This window comes from Acomys russatus, chromosome 11 (assembly GCF_903995435.1).
Source record: "Acomys russatus chromosome 11, mAcoRus1.1, whole genome shotgun sequence".
NCBI classification, from domain to species: Eukaryota; Metazoa; Chordata; class Mammalia; order Rodentia; family Muridae; genus Acomys; species Acomys russatus.
The window spans coordinates 45571192-45596283 of record NC_067147.1 but is presented as its reverse complement, the minus strand read 5'-3'; positions in this window follow the sequence as shown (position 1 = coordinate 45596283).

Below are 25092 nucleotides of genomic sequence, written 5' to 3'. Positions count from 1 at the left end.
GTGCTGGTTTCACCTTGACTTGTGGCCAGTTACTTTCTACTGAGGCTTGGATAACATGGTCATCACGAATTTTTATCCAGGATGGCCTTCTCAGATTCAGCTAATTTGCTCAAGGCATCCTGGTGAACCCCTATATTCCTCAAATTTTCCACAAAAGGATAGCCAGATGGGTTACAGGAGACATCGGGGGGCCAGGACCAACACTGAAGAGACAAAATGATGAAATGAGTTTGGGACATTTGAGACATTTCTTATGACCTAAAAGACAAAAGGCAGAAGTTCTTACCATACCATAATACTACACTGTATTGTGGTGGAATTAGGCAAATACCAGCAAAATAGTGCTGGGTGCTTAATCCTGAGAGGGCAGGTGAGCTTGTTTTGATGTTTCTGTTTCCGGACATGTTAATATGTGATGGTTTATCTGGATTGCCAGCTTGGCTACATGGTGAGGCTGTCCTGGGCAAGTCCATCATGTGAGACAGCAGGGTGGGTGGGAGACCAGGTGCCTGGGGGTAGGCATTTCTGGCCACTAACAGGTGAGAAGCTCTGCTCCCCCAAACCATCCCCTGTTATATACCTAACGCAGCTCAGGGACATCTGAGGCAGGTGATATAAACTGAATCCTCTGAAACCAGAGACCAAAGCAAGCATTATTTGTCTTAAGTTGTTGTCTCCCATATTTATGACAGTAATGAAAGCCTTACACAGTAACTTTGTCTTCCTGTGACAAGTATAAATGAGGCCATGTGGCAGTCTACATCTGAGAGGTTTGTGGTGCTCCCTAGGCTCCCCCAAAACCACATGGATGACAAAAAAAAAAAGCAAAAAGCCAAACACGATGGGACACATGTAATGCAAGAGATCCGAGACAGGAAGATCCCAAGGCCAGTGAGAGACCTTGTCTTTAAAATAATAATAATATTTTAGATGCACCAAGATAGGAAAGACGTTTTCTTTAAGGCTGTCAAATACAAATAGACAAAACACTAAGAACGTAACATTTATATAATTCCTGATTGTGTCATGGTTCTTCTTGCTATAGGTAGTTTATTATATATACATGTAATAAGATAAATGTTTATGTAAAAAATAAAAATGTTTAATAAACAACAACAATAAAAATAATAGTAATAGTAATAAAATTTTTAAAAATGGACAGCACTCAAGGATGGTACTTGAGGTTGGCCTCTGGCTTTCACACACACACACACACACACACACACACACACACACACACACACACAGAGTCATAGAAAAAGCACACCATTAAAGAATATCTCAAAATGGCTTCAAATCTGAACCTTGGGTATATAATAGTAGCAAAGGAGCTAAGAACTGTGGCGAAAGATACCTAGTTAGCGCCTGCTTCCAGTATGGCTGGTGCTCTAGAGCAGCAGTTCTCAACCTTCCTCAGGCTGTGACCCTTTAATACAGTTAGCCATGTGGTGGTGACCCCCTGCTACCCATAAAATTATTTTCATTGCTACTTCACAGCTATAATTTTTGCTACGGTTATGAATCATAATGTAAACATGTGACATGTGACCCTCTGGGGGGGCCGTGACCCACAGGTTGAGAACCACTGCTCTGGGAAGCTGGGCAGGTACAGCACCCATCTTGTCTGACGCACTCTCTCCAGGATGAACACAGTGCCTGGCTCCGAGCTGGTACTTCATGAATATTTTGTGGAAGAAGCAGCAGATGGCAGACAGACTCGCTGGCTGGTTGACTATTCCCAGCACCACTATTTTGCTTTTCTTACGACTGCAATAAGACAACATGTAGAGATTAGAACTGTAATTAACCCACAGCTGAAATCATTATTATGTGTAAATAATCAGATTACTTAACTGAAAACCCATGAGGAAAACTACTATAAAAAAAAACATCATAAGATGTAGGATGACACATAAATATTTTAAATATTATATAAATTAATAATGGTGAGGAATATAGTGGGGCGGGGGGAAAATCCCTTACAACAGATGTCCTAAGATGACAGCAAGAAAAATAACCTGTCTGAAAAAAATTATACTAGTCTTCCGAAGGACACTGTATGAGGCACAGTGTTTAAAAACAGTAGAAGGGCTGAGTTTTAAATGCAATTGCATGGGAAAACCTCGGGCAGTAGTTTCGTATCTGCTGATGTTGGTCTGAGGTCGGTGTGAGTGATGAGGCAGTAGAAGGAGAGACGAGACGAGAAAGCTCACCGGCAGCAGGAGCGCTAGCATTTTTCAGAGGTGAGAACACTATAAAACCAGATTCTTAGAAGCATATCACACAAAAATAGAAACCAAGTTATCAAATCACAGCAGAGGGCTTTGAAATTGCCAAGGACTGGATTTATTTTATGACACAGTTTACTGGCGTGGGGGCAGGGGTGGGGTCTCTAATTTTGGAGTCATTCCACAAAGAGATCTGACCTAACATCTCAGTCTATTATCGAACAGGCAACGTAATCCATCTAGTGACAGCGACAAGGCAACAGGAATGTATCCCACAAGGAATGATTCTAGAACACTTTATGGCATGGGGGAAATGTTTACATTTGCATTTCATGTGTGAAATTTTACAGAAAGTATAAAACTACAAATTAGCCATGAGAAAATCTGAGTGCTTCATTTTTTTTCTCACAAGGGAGTAAACTATAACAAGACTAGTGCAGTATTATCACAAAAAACGAAAGAAAGAAAGAAAGAAAGAAAGAAAGAAAGAAAGAAAGAAAGAAAGAGAAAAAAGACAACTTAAGGTTTATCTTATTTTATTGGGGGATAAATTGGACAGAGACAGAGACAGAAACAGAGACAGAGAGACAGAGAGACAGAGACCCAAGGAGGCCACAGGATAGTGTCATATCTCCCGGAACTGAAAGTACAGGCCACTGTGATTTCCCTCACTTGGCTGTTAGGAACCATCAGACTCTTAACCTGTGCTCTTAACCGCTGAGCAATGCATGCTGGGAACTGAACCCATGTCCTCTGCCAGAGCAGAAAGCTCTCTTAACTCCTGAGTAATCTCTCCAGCCACCATGGCTCAGGAGGTAAGAGCCAGAGTTTGATGGTTCCCAGCACCCATATCAGGGCAGCTCAAGACTGCCAGTAACTGTAACTGCAAGGGATCTGACCCCCTCTTCTGGGCTCTGTGGGCTCCTGCATTTGTGAGATGCACTTAAAGTCATGAAGGCTTAGGCACATACTAAAAAATAAAATAAATAAACAAACACACCTTTAACTTCTAAGATGTTTATCTCTCTAGAAAAAAACTCCAATATTTGTACAGAAGTTTTTAAATCTTTCCACGGGAAAGAATAAAAATTCACCATAAACATAAAAGAAGAAAATTGAAGAAGATATTTCCAGCATTAAAATTAATGATTTTTATATAGAAACAACCCTTTTAAATCAACACAAATGATTCAATAACTCAATAGGAAACTGAACAAAAAATTCACAAATTAATAAACCCAAGTTATCAACAATAGCAAGGTGTTTGGGCTCAACAATTCTTGAATCTAAAGGTACTGCAGCTTAAGTCATTTAAATGCCAAGAACTCTTTAAAGAGAAAAGCAGAATAAAAATATTTGTCCGCTGCCCTTCAGGAACTAAGGCTGCCTCAGTCACGGAGGAACTATGCCTTTCGCATTTAACCTCTCTGTCTTAAAGAGTGCTTTAAATTTCGGGCGAGATGTCAGGACTCATTTTTGGTAAATTGCAATATGCCACTCACTCTTTCTGCCAGCCCACAGTCTTCTTTTCCAACATGGCATGTGTAGCTTTCACACCACTGATAATTTCCATGTCATAAATATCCATCCGGATGAGGATAAATGAAGTAGATGATGGAACAATTGCTGAGCAGAAAATCTGCGAAGTCTAGATCTGGGTACCAACCATGCATTCTCCACATACATAACAAGTGCACGGTAGTTGTTCCTGATGGAGTCATTGAAGCCCGCATCCCACAGCCACCTTTCTGAAACACAAAGTGGAGGCAATTAAACTGGTACGTCTGTGTGTGTGTGTGTGTGTGTGTGTGTGTGTGTTCCTTCATGTGTGTGGGTATGCATATTTATGTGTGCATGCTTGTGTGGAGGCCAGAGTTGTTCCCCTGGTACGACCTACCTTTTTCTACTGTGGGGACAGAGTCTCTCACTGACCTATAACATCCAGTAGGCAAAGCTGGGTGAGTTCCAGGCACCTGCCTCCCACTGTGGGGATGACAAGTGTATGCCACCACATGTGACTTTTTATAGCATGACTCCTAGAAATCACATTCAGGGCTTATGCTTGCAAGGGAAGCAGTTTACCAACTGGTCTATCTCTCTGGGACAGTGAACTGGCACTTTAAACAAGAACCCCAGTTAAGACTTAGGTGGTTTAATGGTTGAAAATCTAAATCTTTCTGTAAAAATCAAGGACTCTAGAAGGAAAAAAATATGCATGCTGAAGAGCAGCTCCACCGTACCCACAGGTGACAACCCACCTCCACTCTCAGAGCTCAGCATCCAGATCCTTGTTTCATCTGAGGTGATATTTCTTTAGGTTGCTCTCCCAATCTCCAGAATCAAATTATACTTATCAAAGCTTCCAGTCATCAAAGGTGCTTTCAGAAAGCACATAAATTCAATCGTTAGTCTGATGGTCCAGGCACTTAATCACACCATAAAGTTAATGGAATCCAATTTGAATGTAGACACCTCAACAACCACATGGCATTGAATTCACAGCCTTCATAAAATATGGGTTTCCAAATGAATCACCAGCCTAATGGAAAACTCAAAGTGGAATGCTCTTCTCTCATTGGTTACTGTGTAGACTTTCAGCTACCAGGAAGGGGCCAGAGCTGTCAACACTAAATGGTAGCCCAGGCAACCGCCACAACACCAGGAACTTTTTAGCAACTTGAAAAACTAGAGGTTCTATCGTCCACTTTCAGATGTCCTCTAGACTGTTTGGATAAGCCTGTGGCTTAGAGCAGTCATGGCTCCTCAAGGATCAGTCTCTGCCTGTCAATCCACAACCTTCACATTTAACAACTCACAAAATGGGGCTTTCTTGGTGAATCGGGACTCTACCCAACTGCTACAAGGCATGTTGTTCCAATGGTGCCTTGACTCTGGGGTGTGATGACAGAGTTACCAAGAGCCCAAGAATCCAGTATGCATGCATTGGCAATGAGAAATGTCATTGGCTTGGCCTTGCAAGCATCCAGCTGTGCTATCCATGCTGTGTAGCATCCCTTCCTCCTTGAGGAATTATGGGTGGGTGCTGAACTTCCTGTCCAGATGTTCTACCTGGTAAGAATGGAGTGCTAAACTGAAGCTGCCTGTGGAAGGCAGCTGTCTGCATGGGTTCCCTTAGGGAAGTCTCTTCATGGTCCATGTATCTCAGATGGTGGCAGCTTTTCCTGAAAGGACACTGGACTCTGCAGAACTGATTAGATGGGTCATCCTTCATGCTCATCTCTAAGATAAGTGGGAGATAGAAAAAAAAAAGTCTTAATTTCTTTAAAATTCTTTAAAGAGAGTAGCTGGAATCCCATCTTTCTTAATATTTCCCTCAAATAGTGGCTATGCACACAAAAGGCTTTCAAGGCGTCTTGTACACTTTCAGTTTAATGTGCTGAACTGCAGATCTAATCCACTGAAGTGGTTTGGTGTGAACGGTCCTTTTCAAATTCCTTTTGTACAAAATCTTGATGCATAAAGTCTAGAGTTGGAAAGCGGATTAAACTACATTTAAAGATGTTTTGAGTTTTTTGTTTTTTAAGTAAGCAAAAATGAACAGAAACACATGTAAGCAATTTCTTCCTCAGTGTGCATTTCCTTTAACCCTCTTACTCTCAAGTAAATCATACATGAACCATGCCTTTTTGATGCTGTATTCCATAGAACATTTCTCTCTCTCTCTCTCTCTCTCTCTCTCTCTCTCTCTCTCTCTCTCTCTCTCTCTCTCTCTCTTTGTGTGTGTGTGTGTGTGTGTGTGTGTGTGTGTGTGTATGTGTGTGTTTGTGTGTGTGTGAATGTAAAGCTTGAAATGTCTTGGGTGCTATTCTATTGCCATGAACACACACACACATATTTTTCTTTTTATAAAAGAAAGTGGAAGCATTTAATTCGGGACTTTCTTACAGTTTCAAATGGTTAGCTTGTTATCATCATGGTGAGAAACAGACAGGCATGGTGTTGGAGCAAGAGCTGGGTATTTCACATCCTGAGTTACAGAAAGCAGGCAAACGGAGAGACACTGGCCAAGGTATGGGCTTTTGGAAGCTCAAAGCCCACTCCTAGTGACACACCTCTTCCAACAAGGCCACGCCCCCTCCTATAAGACACCCTTCCTATCAGGCACATCTCCTAATCCTTCCCAAATAGTTCACTAACTGGGGACCAAGCATGCAAGTACATTAGCCTATGGCAGCCATTTCAACCACCACATGAACCAAGTTTTAGTTAGGAATAGAGTGGTGAATTAAGCCCATTTCCCTCAGATATCCCAGCTAAGACAGGCAAAGAGAATGGTAGAACGTCCTGATGTATGTCTGAAGGATATGTCAGTAGTTGTGTACTGGAATGAGTGAAATCTTACTGCTTAAAGTGCTTCCTGGTTCCTGCCATTTTAATTTCCTTGGTGATGGTGACTGTGTACAGGGGAAGCCAGTGTGGTCAACGTAGAGAGGTACCTGTGTGCTATGAAGGCTAAGAAAGCAAAAAGGGATATAACCAGGGGGAGCTGCCCCCTCCCACAAAGAAGCCACCCTGAGGAGGTGGTCTGTTTCATCACTGGCTTATATTTGCATATCATTAGCATACTTGTACATTGTAATGGCAAAGGGAGTGCAAATACAATGAAGAGCCTTAGGCTCAGCCTGAATTCTGGCTCCACCTAGTCACATGACCCTGCCTACTACGCTGGCTTCAAGCTCAGCTTGTCAGGTGCGGAAGAACTATTTGCTCTCTGGCTACCCTCTGTCTTGCTTTTCCTGTCACTGTGACAAAATCAAATTAGGGAAGGAAGTGGTTATCATTGCTGCAAGCAGCTGGTCACATTGCATCCACAAGTCAAGAAGCCAAGTGCTGAGAGCTTGGTGCTCAGCTCCCTTCCTTCCTTTTATGCAGTCCAGGACCCTCGCAAGGGCATGGCACCGCACACTTCAAGGATGGGCTCTCCCACCTCACCGGCATGCCCAGAAGTAACCATCCCTCACAGGCATGCCCAGAAGCTTGTTTCCTAGGCAACTCTAGATCGCGCCAGTTACTAGTCAACAGTAACTGTCACAGTCTCTGAGTCCTTGGGTTTAATGCAGGGACCATGGGAAGGGTAGAAAGAGCTTCCTAACGTCTTCAGCTTACTGCCCTACTGAATTCTCTTCTTCTTTGGATGAACCAAGTAAAGTCCCTCTTGAGAGGAGATGGCATTGTGTCCTCCTATGTATTTTATTCATTCTTTCCCAAAACCATGCATGGAGTAGACAAATTGTCCTAAGGGACACACCTGTTGATGGCCACTGCTGCTATGAACCCTAACAAGAGGTCTTCGTTCGGCATTTGGGTGCTCACAGCACTTAGAGATATGACTTTCACATGTATCCAATCTTTGCTTTGCAGCATGATATTGTCAGCTACAAAGGTGACACTTTGTGCACAATGTGCAATCAAGTCACACACACAAAAATGTATGCATGCACGCACGCATGCCATGCACACATACCCGCATACACTGCAGAAGAGCTATTCTCCTCAGGCCTCTCTTACCTAGACTGTAACTCAGCAGGTGGAACTGAATGGCCAAGGAAGAGTAATCCAAATTCAAATCCATTCCTCATAGCTTTACAATTATAGAGAGATTACCAAGCCGATCACTTTATGTTCCCACAAACAAAAGGGGCATATAAAAAGCCTGCCTTCTTCACTGGTGTATTTCTAGACCCTTTAACCATGCTCAGCACATAGTAAGGACTTTAAAATTCTTGCTTCCTACATAGAAATATAATGGGAAAGGAGTTATTCACTGGAGTAAATGATTTAGACACCAAGCCCACAACCAAACATCTCCCTTATACCTTCTAAAATGTGTTGGTGCTCATAAATCTGAAATAAACGACCCGAAAAATCACTTAAGAAGAAATAGTACACATTTAACCAGGCTTCCAGAGGAAAGTCTGAAAGGAAAAAAAAAAGAGTTGCTTTTTTTTTTTTTTTTAAGAAGAATTATTAAATCTCTTCAAATTCAATCCCAGCCTCATCACAGACATGCTGCGTGTCCTCTGCCTGAGGGGCTGTCACTTGAGGCAGTCCTGTTCAGCCTTTCTTAACCAAACCAATACAGGCATCACTGGAGCCTCGGGACAGGGATGGGCTGAGAGAGGCAAGTGCCCTCACCAGTCTACCCAGCTGCATCTTCCAGGTTTTAGAGGGACATCTTAAATGAGGAAGGAGAAAGTAAACATGGCACCAAAATACTGCAGCCAACCTTCAAAGGCTGGTATGTGTTCAGCCTTAGCTCCACGTCACAGGAATTCTTCTAGCATCCAATAAAACTCAAACCACCACAGAAAGCCAACCTCTGCCTCAGCTTGATAATCCTGTTATGTCTCTGGAACTTCATGTTGCTCTAGTACTTCTGTTTCATCTGGATTTTTTTTTTTTTTTTTTTTTTTTTTTTTATCTTCATCTGCTAATGAGAGAAACTTTACCTTTCCTGGAGTTTGATTAAGGTCCCAGGGGTGGTAGTAAAATGGATCTCTGTTTTTGCTACAAATTCAATTAACAGAAGTTGGAATTGCTCTCCTCAACAAAGTTAAATAAATTGTTAATGAGAAATTTACCTTCACTTGATTTGCCGGTTGCTGGTATTAGCTTGGAGTCAACACCATTAAAGGAGAAGCTGTTTATTAAAGCTTAAGGTGTTTTGCTGAACTGAATGTTAAAAAGATGGTGGCGGGGGGAGTGTCACTGACTGCCAGCTTCCAAAATACTCAGAGGCTCCCAGGATCCACCAAAATCCAGCAGCTTCAGGCTCCCATTGGTTCTCTGCAGCAGGGAGACTATCCGTGTATTCAGCGGGTATCCAAAGGTGCTCTTGCCACTCATCCTGAGGCTTTGGCTGAACCTAGCAGACAACAGCATGAAGTCACAAGTGAATCCCAAAATGGAACAAGAAAGGCCTGGCATTTCTTCCTTTTCTGAAGAAGGAACGCGCATGCGCCTACCACCACCAGGGCCAAGATGCAGGACTCAAAGAGAGTTGTTAAACAAGTGGATGTGAAGCGCTCCAGATCAGCTACCCCAAAGAAACAGTACTGTCTATTTGGTATAGAATTCCTAAAGTGCTTTGCCCTAATGACCAGCCCTAGGCAACACTGAGAGGCCAGTGAGAGTGGTTTCCAATAAGTTCTTTCTCCCATCTATTTCTCCCACAAGCCTGGTCTCCTGAATGCATTGCTTATGTGGCAGAATCTACAAATGGTTCTTACCATTCCATCCCAGGCTCCTCATAGGCTGTGTGTGTGTGGGGGGGGGGGGGGAACCAATGGCCTCATTTCCCAGAAATCCCTGCAGCCTAGGTCCCACAAAGGGCATTCTTGTCCTACCCTTAACCAGGCCAGCATGGTGATAAAGACACTAAAAAGACAGCTCCAGCTTGGAGTTAAGAGCCTAGTGCCACAGCAAGTGCAAGGTACCTGTTTTGCCACTGCGGGTTAGGACAGTATTCAAGAGTCCCAGTTTAAAGATGACCTCCCTGCTCTCCAGTTTGATAATGGCAGAGGTATGACCCCTCTCAGCCAGCCAGCCAGGTCTTAGTCCTCCTGTAATAGGATTCCTGGAACGTCCACTTGTAGCCCAACTTCTAGGCTTTCCAGGGTAGATGTTTTGAAAGCTCCTTCTTCTGAAGACAGCCCGAGTAAAATCTAAAGTAAACTGGCAGAAATCATGCCTTCCACTTAAGCCACCAGATGCCCTACTACAGGGACCTCTCAGATATAGTCAGTTGATCGGCTGCTTCATAGGTAAGTAATGCTTATAAAGCACTTCTTTCTGGTACCCAACCCCAGGCAAACAGATTGCGATGGTGGGTATTCAGACAAGTATGGCCTCCAGTGTTGATGGAGACTTTTTTTTTTCCTCAGACAGGAAGACAACAGCTTGTGTTTTCCAACTCTAAGGGAGTTGTTAGTCGTTCATGATGGCGGCCATGCTGCTGATGTTTAAGGCAGAAAAGAACCTTCCTGATGTGAAGGCTTGGCCGTTAACTCTAGCTCCCTAGTGCCTCCTCACCCAGTCACCTGGGCTTCTTCCTTTATACTACAGATGTCTCCTATGGAGCTTTCTGTACAACCAGAACAATACTGGTTCCAAAAGAGAACAGGCAGAAAGGGAAAGTGTGTTCCTGAGGTCGTTTGGGACGAGAACTCATGTGGAGAAGGTAATCAGACATAGAATGGTGACCAGCAAGACCTAGCTACATGTCAACTCACACTGACTCTGGGTAGGTCACAGGACAAGGGGAGAGAAGGATCTGCTGTTTCTGCATCACTAACCATGTGCTGGGGTTTTACATGCTATCTACATGTTACCTATCTGCTGTTTCCTCATCACCAACCATGTGCTGGGGTTTATGGGTTTTGTTCACTTAACATTTTGCTCTTGTTTTCCTGTAAGACATTGATGTGCAATACAGTTTCCCTATTTCCTCAGTCAGTTGAAGGAACATGATGACCCAAGTTGGAAAGAGCAAAGCCAGTGGGGTACCTAATGCTTTCTCCATTTACTCATGAAGAAAGGGAGGCAAGGTTGGGTTAGTCCTTCCTAAGGGTATGCAGAATTCCATGAGTTGTGACCAAAGACAGTCTCCTTATTTATAGTTTAGCCTCTCCCTTAAAAATGATCCCCAGGAGATCCTCTTGAGTCTTACATAGTTACCACTATTCCTTTCTGAAGGAGCCCAGGACATATTTTCAGCACTCCTTCTACTGGGATTCAGACTAAATTAATTAAAACACTGTTATTTCAGGTGCAAAAGTACTGGAGAATGAAACCATCTTCTCTCTAGCCCCATGGCCTTTCGTGCCATTATGGTGCAGTCCCAAGCTATCAATGGCAGGGACAAATGGGACTTTGCAACAGCAGAGAGAAGCTATTCAAACTGTTCCTGATTTCTATAAAGGAGAGATCGTTTGATCTTTGAAACAGCCAAAGGGGCAGTTTGATCTTCCTCAAACTCATTTATTTTAGATTCTTGCAAATTTCTTTTCTGTAGGTTTATTTCCTTAGAAAACTCAATATTCAATTGAACAGTGACTTTTATACATTGAAATGCAATATTGAATAGCTGGAGCCTAATAAATGCCGTCCTAGCTATATAGGATATTTTAAAAATCATAAAAGGGCCGATTGAGCGCGATCCAGCCAGAGATGACAAAGTGAATTCAATGCTTCTTTTGAAAATGAGTCATGGTCAGAAACACTTTGACCAAAAGCATTTCTTTGAATGCCAGGGGTAAATTTTCTCACTTTCATTTTCTGCCTGGGTTTCAAATCAGCCCTGCAGAACGGGAGAAAATCTACTCCGAGAGGCCCAGGCAGCTGTTGCAGATGTGAATGTGAGCAGAGGATTGAGCGAGGTGGGGTTTGTTTCTTCCCATCAGCCCTTTTCAATTTTTGGAGATAATATTTAGATAAGGAGGGACTGATTCGACTTTGTATATTTCTCCAGAGAAGAGCAAATCATTGCTGTTCTCTGCTACAGCAACATTCCCCAGGACCACCCTTCCTGGTACTTAGGCAGTGGGGAACCAACAACAGAAAGGACGTTTATTGTCCCAAGCTTTCAAATTACCGACAATGAAGGAATCTGACATATGTTCCAGTTGGGAGAGGGGGAGGGAAGACTCAAAGGAGGATGGGCATAACAAACTCAATCGATTAGCCAAAAGAAACAGCCTTTGATGTGGAAGGCATCTCTCCAAATTTCACTTAAGACATGAGCAATCTGTGGGAAATCAATGTTCTCAATCAGAACTTCTGCCTCACTCTCCCAGTGCAACCATGGCCCAGGGCCCGGGAACATTTTTCTTTTCCTTTTAACCATATGTAGATACTGCTCAGCTTAAGGATGTGTCCCTCTCCTGGCCCTTTCAACATTGGGCCCTTTCAGAAATGGATAACTCCATCATCCATTTTCCCTCTGCCATATGAACACATTCAATTGTTAGGTAACAAGCCTTCCTTGACTTGACCTCACTGAGAGATGCTGATGTTCACAGTTTTGAGGGGACAGCTTTAATTACATACATTCTGCTGAATGAGCTGATGGCCGGATTGGAACCAAGGAAAGGAACCAGGGCAGAAGAGCAGAGTAGTCAGTGGAGAACTGAAAAGCTCTCGTGAGAGGAGCCAGATGAAAAGATGTTGTCAGAAAAGGAAGAGGTGAGTCTCATCTTCAGAATAACCAAGACATGATTACGTCATGAGATAAAAGGCCATGACTTAAGGGCTAGAGAGATGGCTCAGGGGTTATGAGCATTGGCAGCTCTTTCAGAGGACCTGGGTTCAATCCCAGCACTTATACAGCAGGCAACAACTATCTGTAACTCCAGTTCCAAAGGATCTGGCACCCTCTCACAGACATACATACATGCAAAGCAAAATATCAATGCACACAAAACTAAATAAATCTTAAAAAACAAAACAAAACAAAACAAAAGACCAGGGCTTAAATTTTAGAAACTTGGTGTCATATGGGCCTTTGCATGTCCAAGTAGAATTATGAAGTCTCTTAGACATTGCCGAGGATCCTATTTATAGAGAAGGGTTTCTCCAGTAACTAAGAACGTGAGAAAGTTTTAAGAAATGTTTCCTTAGCCCTTGTCTGCTCTGCCCGGGTTACAATATCTAAAGTACCATCCCACCCTGATCCTGGACCCGAACATTCTCACATCACCATGCTGCCTTCTACCACAGACGCTCTCACACAGCACTAGCATCTTCTACAGATAGGCTGTCAAGACAAGGCAATGGAATCTACGTAGTGCCAAATACTCAAGTATACAAAGACTCAGAGAGAAAAACATATGGGCAGGCAAAATAGCCACTGAGCCTAACGGCCCAGAACCCACAGGATAGAAAGAAATAACTAACTTCTGCAAGTTGTCTTCTGACTTCCAGTCACATCCTGTGGCATGACATGTGTATGAAATAAACCATCTAGAAATAGTACACGTTCAATACCCATCATGTGAAGAGGGGCTCCATAGACATCAACGAGTAGAAGAGATATTTTATGGAGGGAGGTTAACATGTATAATTGCAAAAACCCCAAATGATGTGCACTGCTAATGTGGCAAGCTCCCTAATAAGGAAATAGGTCAGGCCCAAATCAGATACCATACACACAAAAGAGTAATTGTAGAACCAATGATTCTGCATAAGTTTGGACCTGGAAGGGACCTGTAGTATCACACACACCAAATCCATGAGACACAGGACTCCTAGTCTGCAGCTTAGAGCTGACTTCCCTACTGCAAATAAGAACTTTCTAACAACCCGCTGGCTCCAGCATCCTTAGAAGAGCTCTTTGATTAAAGAAACCCCTTTCCATCTTGAAAACTTCAAACACAATCTCAGTTTTAAAAAGTCTCTCTCACTGGCTGGAAAGATAAATCAGTTGGTAATGTGTTTCCTGCATGGAAAGCCTTATAACCTGGGTTCTGTCTGCACAGCCCGCATAAAAACCTTTGGAGTGGTAGCGCATGCTCAGTATGGGGAGGTAGGGACAAACGAATCCCTAGGCCAGAGAAAATGGGCAAGTAGCATAGTGGCTGTTTGAAACATGAACATCTCCTGTGTCCTTGGTCCCTGTACTGTGTGGGGAAGGCTAGGAAGCGTGATTTTGCTAGCAGAAGTCTGTCACTGGGGAAGGGGGAGTTGGCCTTGGAGATTGCATAATCTCAACTTATTTCCAGTTAGCGAACTCTCGGCTTCATCCTGGTGGGAAAAGGTGTAAGCCCCCTCCACTTCCTGCTCCCGCTTCTGGCTGCCATGCTCCTCTGCCATGTTGGATTCTTATCCCTCTGCATCCATAGACCTACGGGAAGTCATTTCTGGCCCGAGTGTTTTTATCACAACAGTAAGGTAATTGACACAATGCCTGAGGAGAGAGACCCCTGAGACGGGCTGGTAGAGTCTACACACGTGCGTGTATGCATGTGCGTGCATAGAAGTGCACAGGCATGCAACTACATACATACAAGCTGCTTTCTTTCCCTTCCCCTAACAATAGATCAGCAGTTCTCAGCCTGCGGGTCAAGATCCCTTTGGGTGCTACATTTCACATATATCCTGCATATAAGATACTTAGGTTATGATTCATAACAGTAGCAACATTACAGTTATGAAGTAGCAATGGAATAGCTTTATGGTTGGGGGTCACCACAACATGGGGTCACAGCTTTAGGAAGGTTGAGAAACACTGCAATAGATCTAAAATTTTTTTAAAAAGAGCAGCTGATAAAAATCCATGGCATAGCCAGTGAGTGCTGAGCATCTCAAGGACACAGCTCTGAGCCTGAAGGACAGAGTGTGCTCATCCATCCCATCCCTGTCTCCTGGGTTCTTAGCTCTGCAGTAGACCTTTGGGAAAGAAACTATTCTTTTGTGGCTCAGAAAAAAATGGAGGCTCCTTTTTCTTTTATTCAAGACTATTTTAAATGAGTAAAAACCAATATCTGCATTCCTAGACACTCACAAATCTATTGAATATACATATATGTCCCTCAAGGCCTGGACCATAAGGGAATGTGTTCAAGAGAAAAGTAGGAAATGCAGAAGGTAATGTCACTCAAAACCAAATAAAACACAAACATAAACCACGTGAGTCTTGGAAGAGGCACGCTGTTGCTGCTCAGTGACTTTTGCCATTCAGTGACTCTTGCCTCCTTTTATCCAAATTTTTTTTCTAGTTGTAGTTTTATTAGGAGACTGAATAAACCTGTGGGGTTTTGTCATTGTTGTTTGCTTATTAATTTGTCTGTTTTTTTTTAAAGGAATATTAGCCCCAGAGTGTCAGCAACTGTAGCATATGTGATGTCTTAACTGTCAAGAATTTAAAATATTGGTGTCAAAGAAATATGTCCAAGTGGTAACATGCATGGCAGGGAGTAGTGGCTCGCCTAACCAGAGTTTTAGAAGGCACTGTGACAGGAGAAGCTCAACGCCAGAAGCAAAGGCTACAAATAAGCTGAACCCAAGAGTTCTTCTCCGACACTGCCACAATCCCCTGCAAGACTCAGCCTCCTCAGAGGACACCGTTAAGGCTGTCACCAAGCAGACCAGGGCTTACAGCACATCTGTTTGTTGTGCTCATTAACCCTGTGGCTGAATTAACAGAGATCCTTGGATGGCGCAGCCAAAATAGTCTCAATGGCTCTGACCTTTAACTACTCAAAGATCTTCTGAGAAACAAGACAGGAAGTAGCCACTAAAAGCCTAAGCAAGTCCATAATTTCATGAAGCACATTCATGAATGAAGCAATGGAGGCTGTGAAACACTTGCTGATAATAAACACAACTGTCCCCTCTCACCATTTCCTCCACCACCCCCACTTCCTATCAGAAAAATCACTATCGAAACAAGGAAGAAAAAAAAAGTACATTCTGATTTCAATTTCCATTTCAGTGCAAGACACAGCTCTCAAAATATTAGTTTCATCTAGCCTGGCCTTTCCCAGAATGTGCATAGTTGAACGTCAGTGGACTGTGGTGTCAGGAGGAAGCTGTTTAATTGAATTTTCAGGTTAGCTGGAAGCCAATACAACCATCATGTATGGCCACCTCCTTAGGAATTTATATGCAAAACAAATTCTGACTAAAGAAAACATGCTGCCTCATGATCAGCTCTTCTTGTGTCCCAAACCCCTCAGGTAGAACTCTCTGACAGGTTCAGTTAAAGGGTCCTGGGTTCTCTATCTGCCATCCCACTAAATCCAAACCTGATGTTCACAGGAACAGAGCAACAGACCTCAACCTTGAGAAGAAGAGAGGATGGTAGTTTTACCGAATGCCCCGTGTGGAAGTTGGCCTACTCCAGCCCTGTAAGGGGTTTGTTTGCTTCCATGTCTTCCCCTGACATTGGACGTCAAAGGATGAGCCCTATACAACCTGACCAAGTACTTGGTCCTGAGTTGCAACCACAGCCCAGATTTTATCTACTAATTAGAAATAGCATTTACACCAAAAAAAAAAAAAAAAAAAAAAAAAAAATGTCACTTCATGAGTGATTTCATGTCTTTACTAATTAAATCTTGCTAGGTGGCGATGAAGATTTGCATGTCACTTGTGTGTGCCCTGATGAAACTTCAGGAGCATGGATGTCATAACCACCATGATGCGCATCACCATAGGTAGGTATTATCTAGGGCAGTTGGTTATGTAATGAGTAAGCACGCCACACAGGGGAGCGGGAAAACGAAGGTGCGATGGTTAACATTGATTGCCAACGCAACAAGATGTATCCTCACCTAGGGAAGAAACTTTCTAGGCATGACTGTAGAAAATTATCTAAAGTAGGCTAATTAAGGTTGAAGGACCCACTACTCCCTGGGCTAAAGTCCCAAGCTGAAGGAAAAGAAGAAAGGGGCCTTAGGAGCAGCAGTTACCACTCTCTACTTCCTGATTTTAGATGCGCTGTGACCAGTTGCATCAAACTCTTGTCACTGTGGCTACTCCACCGCGATAGGCTATGCCTTCCAATTGAGTCTCAAAATAAACCCTTTCTCCATTAAATGTTGTTGTGTGGTGTTTTACCACAGCAACAGGAAAGCAACCGATATAGAAAACCCATTCAGGAGAAGCTTTGAAAATATCAAAACCATTCTAGAAAACTTTTTCACAGTTATGAACAAAAGGAACTTAATACTGAAGGAATGCCTTTTATAACCAGCACATTGCTCATTTTGCTAACATGATAATAGCTCGATCTGTTACATGATATGTGGGCTCTCCAGGAATGATTGAGGCACTTAGATACAATGAGAATTGAATACATATTTGAATGTAAACTTGTCAATTTATAGTTTTATGGATTAATAGTAATTAGACACTAACTGCATTCTCTTAACAATTTTGAACTTTGTATCTTGGCTTTGGTGACAGTGAAGACCACCTATGATATTTTAAGCTGTGATTTTGTTTGGGAACTTAATTCTCAAATACAACACCAAGTAGGAATACGTGGCCCCCTCTGCTCCCATGCAGAGATGTACTCAGAAACTTCTTCGCAAGAATATATTTTGGCAAAAGCAGAGCAGGATCTCTATGAATGAGTCTTCAGTCTCCCCACCTAAATGTAACAATACAGGTACAGAAAATAGTGGGTGAGTTTATAGACTGACCATCAACCACAATAGGGAGATTCCTTGACCCTTTACGGGGACTTCTGAGAAAGACGGGTCTCCATCATTTGGACTTCAAAACAAAAATGTACCTCCATGGAGTCACCAAAGCCCTTACAGACTAGTGGTCCAGTGACCATGAGAACCAGATATGTATAGCTTCATTTGGTTTCCCAGTCAGCTCCTTGCAGATGGCTGTCTGCAAAGAGACTTTGAAGGCCTTTACTGCCCAGGTCTTAACACAATGCACAGTCAGGTTCACCTTGAGGTCTGAGTCTCCAGGTTCCAGACAGTTCCAGACAGTCACTAAATTATATGATATGACAAGTATCTCCCCCAAACCCAACACATCTTTCCTCTCACAATTCAGCCCCAGGAGACCAGTGGGGATGGCATGTGGATGGAAACTCTATGGGAGCCTATTCAGCCTTCTCAGAAGAGTCCCAGACATATGTTCACCTTGTATATAAAGTGGGACACAGTGGTGAGCCTGTTGTTATGACATGGAGCCTGTGAAAAATAAATCAGGCACGTGCTTGTTCGCACCCAAGACCAATTACAAGGATGCAAACACATACGAAGAGCTGCAAAGGAAATCAAAGCCATAAGGAAACAAAACCCACTAATGCCAATCATAAAAAAACACCACACTACTTAGTTTCCTACTGAGCTCGTCAGAACACTGTCAAGCACCGGTGATCAATGGAAATGTCACTCAAGCCAGTCACAGCCATAAAGGGACACTTCAGTTCTTAAACTTTGAAAGGTAAAGGGTATCATGCAGTGGGTATAGCATCTTCCCAGAGCCAAACACTAGGGATATAAAAGCAGAAATATAAAACACACACGCGCACACACACACACACACACACACACACACACACACACAATACATGATATGTAATATGTGACACAGTAATAGAGCATATAGCATATAGTATAGTAATATATATCACATACAAACTCAGGATAGAAACAGATAACATAAATATCCTAGTGTCGCTAGATGATAAGCACGGTCATGAACCTAATATGGATATTTTAATGATCTTACAAAGAGGATAGAAAGAAATCTTCACCCAGACTTCTGGGAACCGGAGACAATTTCTACAAAAACTGAAACTGAAACTGGAACTCTCTTTTTAAGTGGGCAAGAGATGTTTTAAAAATGGATTAGTCCAAATAGGAAGTTGAGTAGTTTACACAAAGGAAACAGAAACAGCCAATGTCCTCAAATTAAGAAGTAGTATAGAAGGCCGGGCGTGGTGGCGCACACCTTTAATCACAGCACTCAGGAGGCAGAGGCAGGTAGATCTCAGTGAGTTTGAGGCCAGCCTGGAATACAAATGGAGTCCAGGACAGGCAAGGCTACACACAGAAACCCCGTCACAAAAAAGAAAAAAAGTAGTATAGAGTTTTAAAGAAGTAAAAAGACTGCAAGACTGCACAAATACTAATTATCTATTAGTATTAGTATAAATAACTCAGAGATCTAAAGCTTTCTTATTGAGCTTACCTCTTGATCTCAAAGTGGTCACTTGAATCCCATGGGTCTCCCAAATTATGGTGTTGTAAGTGGCATGTGATATGTTGTATGTGAAATACATAGGGAATGTAAAACATGTAACCTTAAGGCATATATAAGACGAAAAAAAAAAAAAAAAAGGAAGATGGTTTCTAAAACCCTGTGTGGTTTTAAAGATACCTGGCCCTGAATGGACCTTTCAGGAGAGACACATCTGAGTTTCTCAGGTCTGCTTGGCATCTTAGGTCTCCTACTCACTGGGAAGGCTAAGCTATGCCTTCCAGTATCAGATACAGGAGGCACCTGTCTTTTGCACCCGTAATCAGCTATTTAGTGAGGAATGTTCTGAGCTTCATTTCTGCTTCTGAGATAAAACACTCAAAAACAACTTATATGATAAAGGTTTTATTTTAGATCATAATTTGGGGTTACAGTCCATCACTGCAGGGAAGTCAAAGCAGAAACTCAAAGCAGGTAGTTATACCACAGCCACAATCAAGAGCAGAGAGAGGGTAAATACATGCTTGCTTCCTCAGCTCAGCCTCTCCACTCTTAAACAGTTCAGTCCCCCCCCCCACCCCGCCTAGGGAATGGTGCCACCCACAGTGGGCTATATCTCCCCACATCAACTAAGACAATCCACCGCAAACAAGCCCACAGGACAACCGAATGTAGGCAGTCCCTCGCTGAAACAGTCTCTTCTTAGGTGGTTCTAAGTGGTGTCACCTGGACAGTGAAAGGCAACCAGCACAGGAAGACCGTGTGCCATAGGAAAACAATGCAAGTGTGCAAAGTGTCGGAACAACACACTGAGTTCAAAACATCCTTAGCGGGGAAAAAGAGAACCTGGAATTTTTACAAGAAAATGTTTGCAAGCTAAGCTTCTAGTGGAAAAAGACATTCTGGGAAGACATGAGAAAGAGCGTGAGGTGTGAAAAGATTATAGCACTGTGTGGTGTGGAGATCTGTGAAGAGATATAGACGAAGTCGTTTGGGAGGCTTGTTCCCTTCAGAGTCAAGCCGACGTATGTTTAAAATGTAACGGTGAGGCCAGCGAGTCATGAATGATCAGTTTGTCTTGGAGAATTCTGGAATTATAAATAAAAGGACACAAAGCATTGTCCAAGGTAAATATTGACATGACTAAGGAGGAACCAGAAAAACTTCTAATGAAGCCAAAATGCTGAATCTGGGGGGAGATGGCTCATATTCTTACAATAAACACTGGAGTACATGAGGTCGAAGGACGGTGGGAGGAATTGTGTCCGCTGGAAAATTAACTTAGAACAAAGGCCAACTCAAATGTACAATAGTAACACTGTCACGTTTGTGTTGAATCTTAAGACCACACTACTTCTCAGAACCAGTTTTTCTTGCCAGACAGGTTGGTTCCGATAGATATGAAAGGCTGTGTATTTGTATCCTAAGGTAACTACCGAGTTTATATTGTGGCAGGCATGCATCAAGCTCTGCCTCAGCTCTGAGCTGCTAGAAGCTAAGTGTTCTGGGAAGTCCCTTTGGAGCTGCTAGGCTTCTGACAATCCTAAGCCCTCCCACCCTTCCAGTGACAAACTACCTTATTGGCTAAGACAAATTCTCTGGACAGCCTAGGTAGGACTCCATTAATTCCTAAGGGTTCCCACACCCCGCCTCCTCCCTGAAGGGTATTCAGGTGGGGTAACCTGAAACTCACAATAAACAGAAACCCGTTATTGCTGCTGTGTGGCAGCCAGTGAGGGATCTTGTCTGCAGAACACTGCCATGGCAACCAGTTCTTCAAAGCATTTAAAAAAAAAAAAAATACAAGTTGAATTTCATCTGGCAACATCCCAATTACCCAATTAGACAAAGCTGCAAAGCCTTTTTAAAATAATCTCAGATCATAACTGAGTGGATATCTCAGACCCAAACCATGGCTTTCTGATACCTGGAAAATGCAGGTTTGTTAGTCCTGTAAAGAAAGGCTTTTTCCCCCCTGATATTATTAGGGAAAGAACTAACCAAGTGTGCATTGGTGTGAGTCTCTGCACTAAAGTAACATGTAGTTGAGTCCTGCAGAGAGCCATAAAATGCCGTGTTCATTTTTCCCACTTACCAGATAAGGAAATTAAGGGCTGTGAGTAGACTCAATCCTGGGGGAGCCCAGAAAGAGGCTTGGGTGGGATGGGGTCTGTATTTCTCTTCCTTCTTGCTTTTGTATACTTTCATGTGTAGCTCCAAGAAGCTAGGTAGATCAAACTCCATTACCTACATTTTCACTTCAATGGCAGCTCCATATCCCTTCTCTGCCTATACTACTCAGACCCTATGCTGTTGTGACCAAGTAGCTGAGAAAGCTGACTTAAAGAGAAGAACCCTTTAACTTGCTCCTGGCTTCAGAGGGTTCAGCCCTTGGGTACAGAGACCCTTGTGTTTAGGCAGACTATCACGCAGCAGCAAGGGCAAGGAGGACAAACCTACTGACCTCGTGAAGGGCAGGAAACGGGAAAAAAAAAAAAAAAGACAGACTACAGAAAGGGGTGGGGAGAGTCATACGCCACTAAGGATGTCTCTGCCGTGGTCTCCTCCAGCAAGATCCTTCCTTGGGCACCTTGATTATGTATAATGAATTTATATAATGAGCTCCCAGCCATCCTATGATGAACAGCGCCCCCTAGACTGATCTGTTCATTGGGTAGGAGGCCTCCAGCCTTACCCATCCCTGGAAATCCCATCCATCATCCCCAACCCAAGACATGCTTTAGACATCTTCTAGATGTTGCCAAGCCATTAGACAATCAAGGTTAATGAAAGCACCACAACACTGTTTCCTGACAGGTCATGGATGAGGTCTCAAGCATCCACCCGCCATCTTCTAATGGTGCAAAGATCCCAGGCCCTCCATACAGTGAAGGGGTCAGAGCTTCCTTCTCCACTAGAGACCAGATTACACCTCCATAATATCCAGTGCTGAGGTCTGAACCCCCTATACCTCAAACAGTGGCTATATTTAGAAATGGGCCTCTGATGATGTTATTCAATTTTTAAGTGGGTTCATCTAGGTGAATCTTCAACAGTATGACTACTAGAATCATAAAAGAAATGTATCACACTGATGACACATTACTGAGGGATGGCCATGTGTAAAGACGGAGAGAAGGTGGCCATCTCTACAAAGCCAGGAGAAAAACCTCAGAGGAAAGATACCTGCCAGTAGACACTATGATCCTGGAATTCCACTCTCTGGAACAGTGGTTCTCAAACTGCAGGCAAAAAGCAAGGTGGGAAGGGAGAGGAAAGGGTTATTAATTGAAAACTAGAAGCTGTCAAACCACATGGAAGAAAACCTCTCACAGAGGTAAAGATTGGAGACTTGGTCAAGAAAAGTGGATTCTGTTAAAGCTTGGTTGGTTGGTCAGAATTTACAGTTATCCCCTAAATAATTGCCTGGGTAAAGAAAAAAAATTATATCAAGGGGCTTGCCTGCTTAGGCTGAGGCAGCCAGCCCTGACAAGGAAAGGTACCCTCAACCACTGGACCCCAGCCTCAGTGACCTGACTGCTTATGAAAGTATGTAGGGGCATTAGCTTCTTCTGCTCCATGCACGTATTTTTTGTGGAGATTTATTCTCAGCAACATAAAGTATTTAATTACTATTTTTCGTTGCTGTTGTACAGGGATTTCATTTCTACCTCAGGCATTTATAAATATCCAGTCTGTGCCCCTCACTGTGAGATGAGAGAGGTAGCAAAGGAGGTCCCCTGGGGCCTTGCTGCAGCCAGTAATGAGAGTGCATTGTGGAAAGATGGGTTCACTGCATCACCCTCACTAGCCCTCAAGCCTGAGACTCTCCTGCCTCAGATTCCTGATGGGATCACAAGCCTGAGTCAGCATGCGGGCTGAGCAGGTTTGGCTCGCACGCCTTGGGGATGCTACTTTATGGTCTCCTTTGGCTCAGCTACAAAGGTGTGGTCACCACGACACTTCCATGTACTGTCCCTGTGGTGAGGGAGTTGGTGAGTGTGGGCAGTGCAGGCACAATTGTGTCTGGCACATGACAAAGGAGAATGAGGAATACACTTTATTCTTGTCTACACATTTTTCTAGCCTTTTAAAATTCTCTCAGCAAGATAAACATATTCATCTGAAAATATTTATTTTACTTTTTTTTTTTTTTTTTTTTTTACTTTTGAGATGAAGAAAGATCATGAGACAGGAGAAGGGCAAACATGATGACCACGGAACTATTCCCTGGCCAACCCACTCTGCCAAAAGCTTTAATCTCAAGGGACATGACACAAAAACCTTTATGGGTGTATATGATCTACTTGTTAAAAATCAGCATTCAAAGCTGGACATGGTGGAACACACCTTTAATCTCAGCACTCAGGAGGGAGACAGGGGCAGGCAGAACTCTGTGAGTTTAAGACCAGCCTGTCTACATAGGGAGTTCTAGCTCAGAAGGAAGGAAGGAAGGAAGGAAGGAAGGAAGGAAGGAAGGAAGGAAGGAAGAAATACCTAAACATGATATTTGAGAGTCTGGAAAAGGGGTTCGTCTTTTAAGAGCACTGGCTACTCTTTCAGAGTTCAATTGCAAGCGCCCTCACTGCAGTTTACAACCATTTGTAACTCAGGTTCCAGCGGGTCTGACGCCCCCTTCTGGCCTGCATGGACACCAGGTGTGCCTGTAGTGCAAAGACGTATGCAGACAAAACATCCACATACATTTAATAAAAAGTCTTTTTTTCTAAGTGAATAAAGCTTGGTGGCTTACATCAGCACTGCTAAGCCTCAAGAGTTTGAGGCAGGAGGATCACAACGACTTCTGAGGTTATCCTGATATACATAGTGAGTTTCAGACCAGTCTAGGTTACGGGGTGAAACTCTGTCTCAAAATTAATACTAATAAATAATAACAACAGAAAAATACACAAAGAAAATTGAATGATACAAGTGAAATTTAGCCCTGTTGTCACATAATAGATGATCTTTCACAGTTAATGTCTTTCTTATGAGTGCCCATCGGGCTCATTTTTATCAAACCCACACACTTTCTAAACTTAGTATGAGTATCTGAGCAAATATTCCTTATGCCTCTTAAGCTATAATTCCTTGCGTTTACAGATCATTTGATAAAGGAAATTTTCTTCCCTGTTAGAATGGATTCTAGGCAACACAGAATGATACTCAGATGTGTACACTTCCTACCCCAAATACAAAATAATTAAAAATTGCTGCCACTTAGTGACATAATAATAATAAAAAAAAAAACAAAACCCTACACTAACTGGATATTTTTAAATGTAACTGGGTTTTGGCAGTGAGGACAAGAGATTCTTATCAATCTAAAAATGGGTGTCATCCCACTGCTTTACTGGCTTAATTCGTTTCTTAAATGGAACAAATTTGATGATTAAGACGTGCAATGGAAAATTTTCACAGCAGAGTGAGGAGGTGACAAGAGACCATGTGCCGCAGTAGCGTGATCCTTCAAGGAACCTGGGAGGACATGTGTGCTGTTCCGCATGCCGTCGGCAGTTATATCCTGGGGCAGCCTAGCCATGCTAATGGCATTGTACCTACACGCTATTAAAACAGCCTAAAGTAAAAGCCTTTTCTGAGACCAAGAGAAAAGGAGATGCCGGCCACACACTGATGAGGGAGAACGGAGAGCCGGTGTGATTCTGGATGTGAACTGTTCATACACACCCGCATTTTAAAAGGACCTGGATTTGGCTTTTTCATGAGAACAGAGCCCATAGGGTGTGTATAGGAGGCTTCCTTACATTTATTTGAAGGATGGTAACGAGGCAGTCCAACAGTGGCCATCTGCACACTGGAAAGGCTGTGAACCCCTCTTGGCTGCTAACCCCAGGAGGCTGGTTGACTCAGCAGGCTCAATCTGACGGTGAAAGGGGGGAGGGTGTCTCCCTGAACACAAGCTCTCTTCCATTCCCATTGGAAGGCCAGAGAGACTGGGATCTGACAGGCCAGGAGTGTGGCCAGGGCCCTCTGCTCTCCCTCCGTCCTCTTCCTATCTGTCCTACCAGGAAGTGTTGCTCAGTCTGGAGGTTTATCTGCTCCTGCCCCTGCCCCCCCCCCCAACCATGGTTAATCTCTTCTAGAAATGCCCTCATTCACCTGCCAAAAGGCTCCTCTTGCAGTTGATGTGAGACCCAATGAAGTTGATAGTCAA